Genomic DNA, 10,754 nt, shown 5'->3' on the forward strand with positions numbered 1-10,754 from the left:
TCTCTCTCTCTCTCTCTCTCTCTCTCTCTCTCTCTCTCTCTCTCTCTCTTTCCAATAGTGCAAATTGAATCAAGGACCTGACACAAGCTACACAAGCACTCTAGCACTGCATCCCAGCTTATTTATTTTAATTTTATTTTATTTGGGCCTTGCTGAATTTCACAAGCTGGCCTCAGATTGGCTATTCTCCTGCCGACCTCCATAGAGAACTGGGATTATAGGTGTGCCAACGTGCTTGCTCTGGGACTTTTTTCTTAAACCTTTCCTGGTCTCCAGGAAATGAGCAGCTCATTGCATACAGTTCAAATGCATGTTAGGTAGGGGCTGCCCCGGCAGGCAACCAGCTCCTTGCACTTCCTGCTCTGGCTTCCACTAAAATACCCGAAGGGTTATTCATCTAGGCGCTCCCTACCTGGGCCTTGAAGATTACTAACTCAGGCACTATTTCCAAACCTGAGCCGTAAGCCACAAACTCACTGCCCTCCACGGTGTGAGGGTCCCAGGCATCAGCTTGCTTTCAAAGGCAAACACCTCCGGTTCTCTCAAGAGCTGCATATTCTACCACCCCACCCCTAGCGACTTCCAAGTCAAAGTATCCACTGTGCATTTTGTCAGAGGAGCCCTGTCCGTCCACCTTCCCAGCTGTGGGAGTGCAGCCAAGTCACTTAAAGTCTCTGGCCCTTGGGGGAGGGGGTGGTGGTGACAATGGTGATGCTAACTTAGAAGACCTGTGGAGCTTACACCAAGGGCTTGGTAAATACTGCTTAGCAGACACCAAATGTGTGCTTCACTGTTAGGCAGCATAGCTTCTCGGACTTGTAAGGAGTTTCTCAGAAGTTTCTTTAGTACCCAACAATATAGGCATCTACCCTGGCAACGAGGACAGCTCTAGCAAATAAGTCATAGTAAGACAAAGGTGGGCACTGGTCACGTGTCCACCCAGGAGTTTAAACAGCTCAATGACATTCTTAAGCCATCAAAGAGTTTCAACTGTAGAAACACAGTAAGTTGCAGGAAAACATTTGTCCATTTCCTTTTAGCTCTCCTGGGTGTGAATCCCTGTCACAAGGCTTTAAAAGCTCAGCACTCTGAAAGGCTGAGGCAGGAGGAACAAAAGTTGGGACCCTGACTAAGCAACTAAGCAAGACCCTCTCTCCAAACAAAAATAAAATAAAATAAAATAAAATAAAAAGGGCTGGGGAATGTAGCTCAATGTGAAGATCTTGGGGTCAATCCTCAGTAGCACAAAACACATGTGCACAAGGATCCAGGCAAAAACGACACCTGTCTCACAGAGGTGCTGAGTTGGCAGAATTGCCCACAGCTCTAGTTGTGGTTGTCCAGGAATAACACCACACAAAACCACCCCAGTTTCAGTCTGAATGAATTCCTCCTTGGTCCCTCCCATGCAGGGCCTTTTGCCATCTCTTTAGCCCTAGAGTCCCTCAGAGGTGGTGGTGTCTATAAAATGTTAGTCCTCAGGCTGTCATGGAGGTGACCACTATGCTGGAGCCCAGACTCCTATTTCCTGGCACACATTTCTTTGCTTTGACAATTGTGTTTGAGTGCTTTAACACCTGCCTGGCCCTGGTGCAGGTTGCTGAAAAAATGACTTGGCTGCTTATGGGGCTAGTCAGCACAGCACCAGGGCTGGCCACGCCACTGCAAGATGGACAGAAGCGGTTTGAACTCAGCAGCTGATCCAGTTATTGTGGCTACCTGTTTCTTCCACTGCAGTTAGCATGCAGGCAAGTGGTCCAGGAAGACAGGGGCCCAAGGCCTTGCGTGTAGGTATGCATGGTATGTGGAGGCTGCATTTCTCCCCTGGTGTCTTTCTACAGATAGCACCTATTTGCTAAGGGCTCAAGGAAGGAAAAGTTTGGAAGAAGAGTTGACCTGTGGCATTCCTTCGCATCCAGCATCTGCCCAGTTAACCTTATCAAGCCTGCTGGGAGTGCTTCTACAAAGACCACGAAGGGAGAACAAGCAGAATGGTATATGCCAGGCCTGACCCAGCAGAGGAGTCAGCCACCATCACTCGCTTTTGACTGATGCTCAAAAAGGGAGGCAGAAAAGAGGAAAAGTTTTACAATAAGGAAAAAAAGCAAGGGCTTCTTCAGTGTGCCCTGATTGGAGGTTCGCTGGCATGGGGAAGTTGGTGGTAGGCTAACTAGAAGCAGGGCACCCCGTATGATTGGCTTGCAAAGCACATTTGGCTCTCTCTGATTGGTCCTGAGCTGGAAGGCGGGCAAGAGTTAGGAGCGCTGCCAATGACTGATCAAGTCAGATTGTTTTTCCAGGGAAGTTGTTGACCAGCGAGGTTGTGGTTTGGCTTCTGGGGCTGCTTGCTGTAGATGTTGTAGGTTAAAGTGCAGTGTTTATGTATGGTCTGGGCCCTGGACATTTACTCTGTCTTGGGAGAGACGATCACAAATCCTTGCCAGCCTGGAATAGATAACTGTTCCTCAGCAACAATTTATTGCACAGATATTTATCATAGTGGTCATTGTAGTTGCAAAAAAAAAAAAAAAAGATGTAAAACAAAAATAACAAGGCCAGACATGGCCAGAATGCCTATTTTTATAGACAGAACTGAGAAAATTACGGTTCACTATATCCTAATGGAACAAAGATATTCTAACGGCATTGGAAACATCTATAAATGTTTATGCCAAATGACAGACTTGGTCAAAACCCAGACAGCCCTTGCAATCCCAGGGATAAGCTCAGGCAGGTGCATGGGCTTCCTGCTGCTATGTAAATCCTAGGCCAGATGTGCTCAGAGGTGCAGCCTACGGTTTAGGCCACACAACCCTCTCCAGGATGTCTAAAAACTTTGAAGAGTTGTAAAAGGCCACTGGCTCTGAGCCCTTCGTTCCCCGGGATTATTCAAATTCTGGAATATTGACTCACCACCCCCTACACTTTGCCACGTCAGCCCAGTTGTAGAGACTCAGACCTTAATTCTAATTAAAACTCAGCTCAGCCTTTGCATGGAACATGGAGGGATTTGCATCCAGCCATGCATATTTAAAAAGGAGCCCCAGCTCTCTCAGCCTCTCTGTCAGTGAGCATATCCCCTAGACTGGGCCATGGTCTTTCCCCCATGCTCTGGGACACTTCAGTTTTTTCTTCCTCTTCTCTTCATTCTCTGCCCCCACCTCTAGAGGACAAATAGGTTCACCCTGTAATAACTGTATGAGGTTCCAGTCCCTACTGCTACTGTTGTTCTTCTGATCAAGTCCAAGGACTCTGCTAAGACTTTGAAATTACCTGGCACAGAGTGGCGGATGTAGCTCAGTGGTGGAGTGCTTCGTGGGCTCCCTGGTGACAGCCCCAGCACTGCAACCACAAAAAGCCACCCAGGAGATTTTGTAAGCTTGCTGGCTCCGAGGCCCTGTCGCAGGAGTGGGGGAGGGAGTGGGTGTGGGCAGCGCCTTTTTCCGGTAACTGGGGCTGTTTGAAGATTAGAGGCAGGCAGGGACCATGCAACTCCTAGCACAGGCCTGCCACTGTGATTGCGCCTGTCATGTTATTCAGCAGCCTCGGAAGGGACCTCCTCCAGGTCTTCTGAGTTTCCAGGCTTTATCAGACGTCACTACTCCAGACAGCTCCTTCACTCCTAGCTTCTGAGCAATTTTTCTCCCATCTGTTCTGAAAGGCCAGCACTTTCCACTGCTGCTTTTCACCAACTCATCTCAGTGTTGCTTTTGCAGCACATGTTGGAGAAGACATTAAGTTTATAATCTCAGTATTAAGCTTCTATTGATCAGCTCCCATAGGCCCAAGAAAATTAATGCTGCTCATTTTTACTGTTTAATCCTTTCCCCACTTTCTGTAGTACTGGGGATTAAACCCAGGGCCTTACGCTGAGTTATATTCCCAACACTTTTTCAATTTCGATTTTCAGATGGTGGTGCACACCTGTAATCCCAGCACTCAGGAGGCTGAGGCAGGAGGGTCACAAATTTGGGACTGCCTGGGCTACATAGTGAGTTTAAACACAGCCTGCACAACATAGTGAGTCCCTGGTTATATGTCTGGTTTTGAGTTAGGATAGAAGAAATAAAGATAGGTAGAAAGGAGACAGTGTAAGTTATTGGGTTTTTTTGAGACAGGGTTTCACCATGTGGCCCAGGCTGGTTTTAAACTCATGGTGATCTTCCTGCCTTAGCGTCCTAAATGCTGGGATTACAAGTAAATGCCACTACCCCCAGTTGAAAATTATAATTTTAAAATTATGCTTTTTAAGAAAAACTTCAGCTTCAGAACACAAAAGTTCTTCAAGCTTTCTTCCCGTCCAGGAGGAATTCTGAAAGCCTTGAGGATAATATGCCTATAAACCAGGCTCTGGGCCTGGGCCTTTCAGCTGTAAATTGTGCCCCGAATGCTCTCACTTTATTGGAGTTTGCCAAGTGGACAAACCCAGCAGACACTAGAATACACGTCTTAGAAAGCCCATTCTGGAGATACTCCAAGTCCCCATAAACAGGCTCAGCTCAAGACCTCAGTGCACCCCTTTGCCTCTGGAGGGCCTCACTGTGTTTAAGTACTTTTAAAATTCTGCCCAGTAGACTTCTTTATGATTCTTACAGACGGGTCCTGAAAATTCTTCTTCAGTGCCACAAGTGAATAAGCCTGAAACCTATAAGTAAGTGAGAGGAGTCAAAGTTCTGCTTGGACCCTGTCCTGTGACAGTAGTAGGTAGAAGGCTGGAGGGGAGTCCTGTCAGGGAGGAAGTGGGGGCCACCATGGAAAAACTGTTCCTAAGAAAGGCGGAAGCTGACAACCACAAGTTGCTGTTCTTCACCAACCCCTTCACTTCTGTGTGAGTGATTTTGAGTGACGCTTGGTACGTGACTCTCTGGTCATTCTCTTCTTGTGCCCTGCGATTACTCCCTGATCACCTAGGGAAGGACAGGGGGCTTGAGCGGTGGAGAGCCGATGAAGGCACAGCCGTACAAAATTTCTGTGCAAAGGACAGAGCTGGTGACACACACTTAAAATCCCAGGGCTCACGAAGCTGAGGCATGAAGATCTCTACAAGTTTGAGGCCAACCTGGGCTACAAAGTGAGTTCAAAGTCAGCCTGAACTGCATAGTGAAACCCTGTCTCAAGACAAACAAACAAAAACAAAATTTCTGCATAATCTGGGTAAGTGCTGTGAGAACAGGTGGAAGCCAATATAGACCAGGAATGTTGTAAATTTGCAGAGCCCCGCGTGCCATGTGTAATAAGATGGGCCTAAGAATTCATCCTGCTTCCGACAACCTCAGTGGCACCGTGAGTGTCTAAAGCTCCAGGGAGCAGCAGGAGCAGTTGGCAGCAAAAGAGAAGCTCCAGCGGCTCGAGACCTTAGCACGCTCCAAATGGCAGCAGAGGGCTCAGCACCAGCCACCACCAGAGGAAGGAGAGCAGAGAAGGACTTTGGCCAAGCCAAGCCTAAAATTCGGCAATGAAGAAGCCTTGCCAGCCGTCATTCCTGATTCAGCCCTGCCTGAAGACGTGCAGAAATGTCTCAGGGGAATCACGAGGAGGGACTAACTCTCCCAGGGGTATTCTGATACAAACTAAGGCCAGAGTGACTGCAATGTGCTGAGGGGTTGACATGAATTAGCATTTACTTCTCACAACAGCCCCACTGGGGAGTAACAATAGCCTCAGTTTACCAGGGGGAAAGGAAGGTATCAGAGAGATAAATAACTAACAGGAGTCGCACAGCTCTGAGGCCCTAACTAACCCAAGCCTCTTTAATTCTAAAGTCAGTGATCTACCACGAAACCACAGCATCTCCAGAGAGGCCCAGAATTTACTCAACAAATATCTATGGCATGTCTACTGTATTCCAGATGTGGTTCTAGATATCCCCTATCTAGGGGGTGAGCATAATAAATAAAATAAAATCCCTGTTCGTGTTAGGTTTTAAGATTGGATATTTCTGAAATTGTAGACCTCAGGTTGTTTCCAGGCTAGCCCAACCTTGGACCCACGGGTTGCATAAAGAAATCTGAATAACTCCAAAGCTTGAGATAACGTGGGATCCTGGTAGATCCATTACTCAGCCATATTCCAGGCCAGCTGCCAACGTCTCCTCCACCAGTTGTCTGTACATAATCTGTTCCATTACATTGATTTAGGAGAAAAATCAGTTCACTTCACTCCTGTTCCCAGAGAGTGAGAAGAACTCATGCTGGAGAGCAGTTGAGGACAGGGAAACCAGAAGTCCTCGCCCAAGGACAGGAATAGAGGACACAATGCTTCTGATGATTGCTGATGCCTAGGCAAGATGGGCTGTATTTAGAAACAGCATCGACACATATAGCTTACGCACAATCAAGCCCTCATCTACAGCCCTTTGAGCAGACAAGATATCAAGACAGGCAAGTCAAGAGCATTGTGAATACATTTATATAAGTGATGCTATATGAATGAATATTGGGGCCAGCTAGATAACTCAGCAGACTAAGCGCCTGCTTCGGCAAGAGCAGGGACCGGGGTTCGATCCCCAGCACCACATGCCACTATGGTCCTGCCCTCCAGGCATGCTGAGCTGGCCACTGAGACCAGGCATGGTGGCACATGCCTGTAATCCCAGCACTGGTGAGGCTGAAACAGGAGGATCACTATGAGTCTGAGCTTCATAATGAGACCCTGTACCAGATACATTAAAAAAAAAAGAATGAATATTAGGTATGGGGTGGTGGTATACACCTGTCATCCCAACACTTGGGAGGCTGAGACAGGAAGATTTCATGAGTTTGAGACCAGTCCAGATACAGTGAACTACATAGTGAGTTCAAGGAAAGGTGGGACTACATAGCAATACCCTGTCTCAAAGAAGAAGAAGAAGAAGAAGAAGAAGAAGAAGAAGAAGAAGAAGAAGAAGAAGAAGAAGAAGAAGAAGAAGAAGAAGAAGAAGAAACGAATGAATGAATGTTGGCAGGGTGAATTGGTGAGATTCAAATACCATTCAACATTAAATCAATTAGCATCATTGCTAGATACTTTTTCTTTTCTTTTTGAGACTGCTAGGTAGTTCATGTTGGTCTTGATCTCACTGTGTAGCCAGACCAGCCTCCAACTCACAGAGATGCTCCTGCCTCAGCCTCCTGAGTGCTGGCTTTATAGGCATGTGCCACCATGCCTGGCACTAGAAGCTTTCTACACCTCAGTGGAGGAGATTCAGGATACACTGTATGAGGATATAACTCCCATTTACCTAAGTCAATGACAGGAAAGTAAAACATCAAGGTTATAAGAAAAAGAAACTCTGGATCCTTACTGTACTCTTACTAGCTGTGGGACCTTGATTATGTGTTTTAATTTCTCTTTATGTCACTTTTATCATCTATAAATTGGAGATGATGGCAATAAAGGCTACCCCAGAAGAGTATTATAAGATGGCAAAAATCTAAGTGTTAGCTATTAATAATGGAAGAAGAGTGTTTGGATCATAGGCCATAGTAGATATAATAGTCTGTGTTTACCAAATATTTCAAATTTCCTCTTTCATGGTAGAAAATAAGATAATATATCAGTTGTGTATTTCACTTATGGCTAGGATGTAGCAGGTTGGTTCTTGGGGGAAGTGACAGCAGCTGCTCATAGTCTTTGCTCTTATAAACATCCTGTAAATTTTTTCACCTGGTTTAGCAACCACCCTGGAAGCCAGATGCGGAGATGGCAACAATCCAAAATGGCAGAACTTCCTCTAACCTGGGTTCCTAAGAGATTATATGGAGCAGGGCCCTCTGCCCCCACCTATCCTTACATACATTGAACACATAGCTTGAGCAAGAATAATAAATGTTAACTGCATTGAGCCACTGTGACTTAAAGGTTCATTGTTGCCACAGCATAATCTTGCCTACCCTAATGCAGCCAAGAACTCATATTAATCAGTAGCAGGTGCCTCTCCCCAGAGCAGTGGGGTCTTCAAGTCCAGAAAGACTTGGGTCTTGAGTGCCTTAAGTGCTGGGTTCTCTGTTCAAATCCTGGGGTGAATAGTTTCTCCATTTAAACCCCTAAACTTCTTAAGAATCATAACGTCTTTTAGACCAAAATTAATTCATATTTTAATGAGAAAGTTAAGGGATGTCCCCTACTTTCTCAAGTGAGCTCTCAGTAGAAAGTGTTGCTGCCGTCTTTCCAAATGCCACACTTACTCATTCTACTACACCCTGAATCATCAAGTTTCCTTCTGTCCTGTCAGTCAGTCTGGTTCACTGCTCTATTCTCCATGAAGTACAGAGTCTATTCTAAATATTAGTTGTCTCAGTTACTCTGCCCTCATTGCTGAGACAAATATGCTAATTTTATGGTTTGGGTCTAGTCCCCCCAAAACCTCATGGAGTCACGGGCGGGGGGGGGGGACTTCTAGAGTTTGTGATTAATTTGTGATCTACTGGGATTATGGGTGTGAGCACTACACACAGCCTGGGGCAGATAGACTGTAACTTAAGAGAGACACTCAAAATGAAGGAAGCAAAGGTTTGTTTAGCTCACAGGGACTGGAGGTTTCAGTCCATATTCAGCTGGCTCCAAGGCAGAGTGGCACATGGCAGAGGGCAGCAGTTCATGGAGGCAGAAAACAGCAAAACAGCAAAAGCAAAAGGGAGGAGCAGCAGCAAAATGGCTACAGAGAACAAGTCTGTCTCTCTTAAGTTACAGTCTATCTGCCCCAGGCCGTGTGTAGTGTTCACACCCATAATCCCAGTAGATCGCAAATTATTCACAAACTCTAGAAGTCCCTCCCCGCCCCCCGTGACTCCATGAGGCTTTGGGGGGACAACTAGACACAAACCATAACATTAGCATTTTCCTTTTCTAGGATTTTATTGCATTTATACCTAACATATGTATACAGGACCTTGTTTGGGGGACCATAGTTCTATCTCTCCAGAGATTTTAAGGGCAAGGGCTTTCTTTTCTATCTCCATAGGAATTAGGCCTCAAACATCATTCATTCATTTTAGATTCTGACTATGTAGACTCAGGCTGGCCCTATACTGGTCATTCTCCTGCCTCACCCTCTCAGGTGTTGGAGACCTACATCACTAGCCTTGGCTATTTCTATAAATATGTACTCAATTAAATTTCTAAGCAAAGTGTCTACATCCAAGCTTGCCACATTCTTGACCCCTTCTTTCCAAACTGGTCTCTAGGTAAAATAAGGTAGCCAGAAACACTCTATCCATCACTCTCTCATGTGAACGGATGAGGGCATTTTTCTCCATGCCCGTGGAGAAGGTGAATACATGCAGCAAGGGCTAGAAAGCTGGAAGGGGTGTGAGCGTCATGGAGTGTTATGGTTCATGTCTGGGTGTCCCCCAAAGCCTCATGCAGTCATGGAGCGGGCTTTTAGAGGTTTTTGATTAATTCATGGTCTGATGCTTGGATCAAGGATGTGAGTGCTACACCCACCTTTGGGCAGACAGTCTACATACAACATAAGGGAGGGAAAGAGGGTTGCTCTCTGTGCCTCCCATTTGCTCTTGCTATTTTGCTGTTTTCTGCCTCCATGAACTGCTGCTCTCTTCCATGTGCCGCTCTGCCTTGGAGCCGGCCAAGTATGGACTGCAACCTCCACAAACTGTAAGCTAAATAAACTCTTTCTCCCCTCATTTTGAGTGTCAGGTATTTTACTCCAGCAATGAGAGAAGAGTACCTAAGATAGGGAGCCAACACAGCCTTTGTTTCTCCTTCCTTCTAGCCTGCTTCCTTCCTTCTGAACTGCAAATGTAGTTATTCTTATCCTGAGATGAGTTTATGTCTTGCCTACCTTTGGTAAGCTGTAAAGTTCTCTGAGGACAACCATGTTTTCTCTAGACAAATATTGAATGTCTTTATCTTAAATGAGACCCAGACTTGGGTTTATATAATCATTCTGAATTTATAAGATGTTTTCTCATTTGTTACTTTATTTGCACCTTCCAACAATCAAGGATCTAAGCACCTGGGCCAGGACTTGCCCTGTTGCCAAGTTAAAAATGGGGCTTAGGAAGTCTCCCTTTGGATAGTTTCTTTTGCGTTTCTAAGCACCCAGTGAACATTTCCCCCCACTGAAATGTAGTCCTGAGCATGACTCCAGCCCCCTTGGGAAGAGTTGACCTCTTACAAGTGCCACTAATCTTGCAACTTTTGCCAAGATTACAACACTAGTCTTGTAAACTTTTTTTTACAAGAGGAAAGGCATCTTCCTATTTCCTCAGCCACAGTGGCAGTGGGTTCTTTACCCTTAGGCTCTACCTGGGAACTGCAGGACAGGGCCACTGCTTGAGGACTCTTTCTCCAGAGTTCTGCTTCCACCCCAGACTCCCGAGTCTAAGGATTCATTCACAATTCACCAATTGCTCAGCCCTGGGGCTCAAGCCCAGAAATCAAACCATTGGCCTTGCTCAGCAGGAAGTGACAAAGGGTTTTCTGGGCAAGAAGCTCAGAGTGACTCAGACTTTTAGGGCTTAGAGGGTCAGAACCAAAATGGGCTTGAGGCAAGGCCATTCTTACTGGAGCCTTCTGTCCCATAGCTTCTTGGAGGAAGTGCTAAGGTGTTTTGCCTCTATTTTCTCAAACCAGTTCTTCCCCTACTACCACCTTTTGAGGTTGACCAACCACCTCAGTTTGCCTAGAATCAAGGGGTTCCTAAGAAGCTGGACTTTTGGGGCTGGGGAGATGGCTCAGTAGAATAAGCACTTTCCTGGCAAGCACAGCACAAGAGCGAGGGCCTGAGTTCAATCCCCAGTTCCACAAAAGAA

Source organism: Octodon degus, unplaced genomic scaffold, assembly GCF_000260255.1.
Source record: "Octodon degus isolate 3935 unplaced genomic scaffold, OctDeg1.0 scaffold00007, whole genome shotgun sequence".
Classification (NCBI taxonomy): Eukaryota; Metazoa; Chordata; class Mammalia; order Rodentia; family Octodontidae; genus Octodon; species Octodon degus.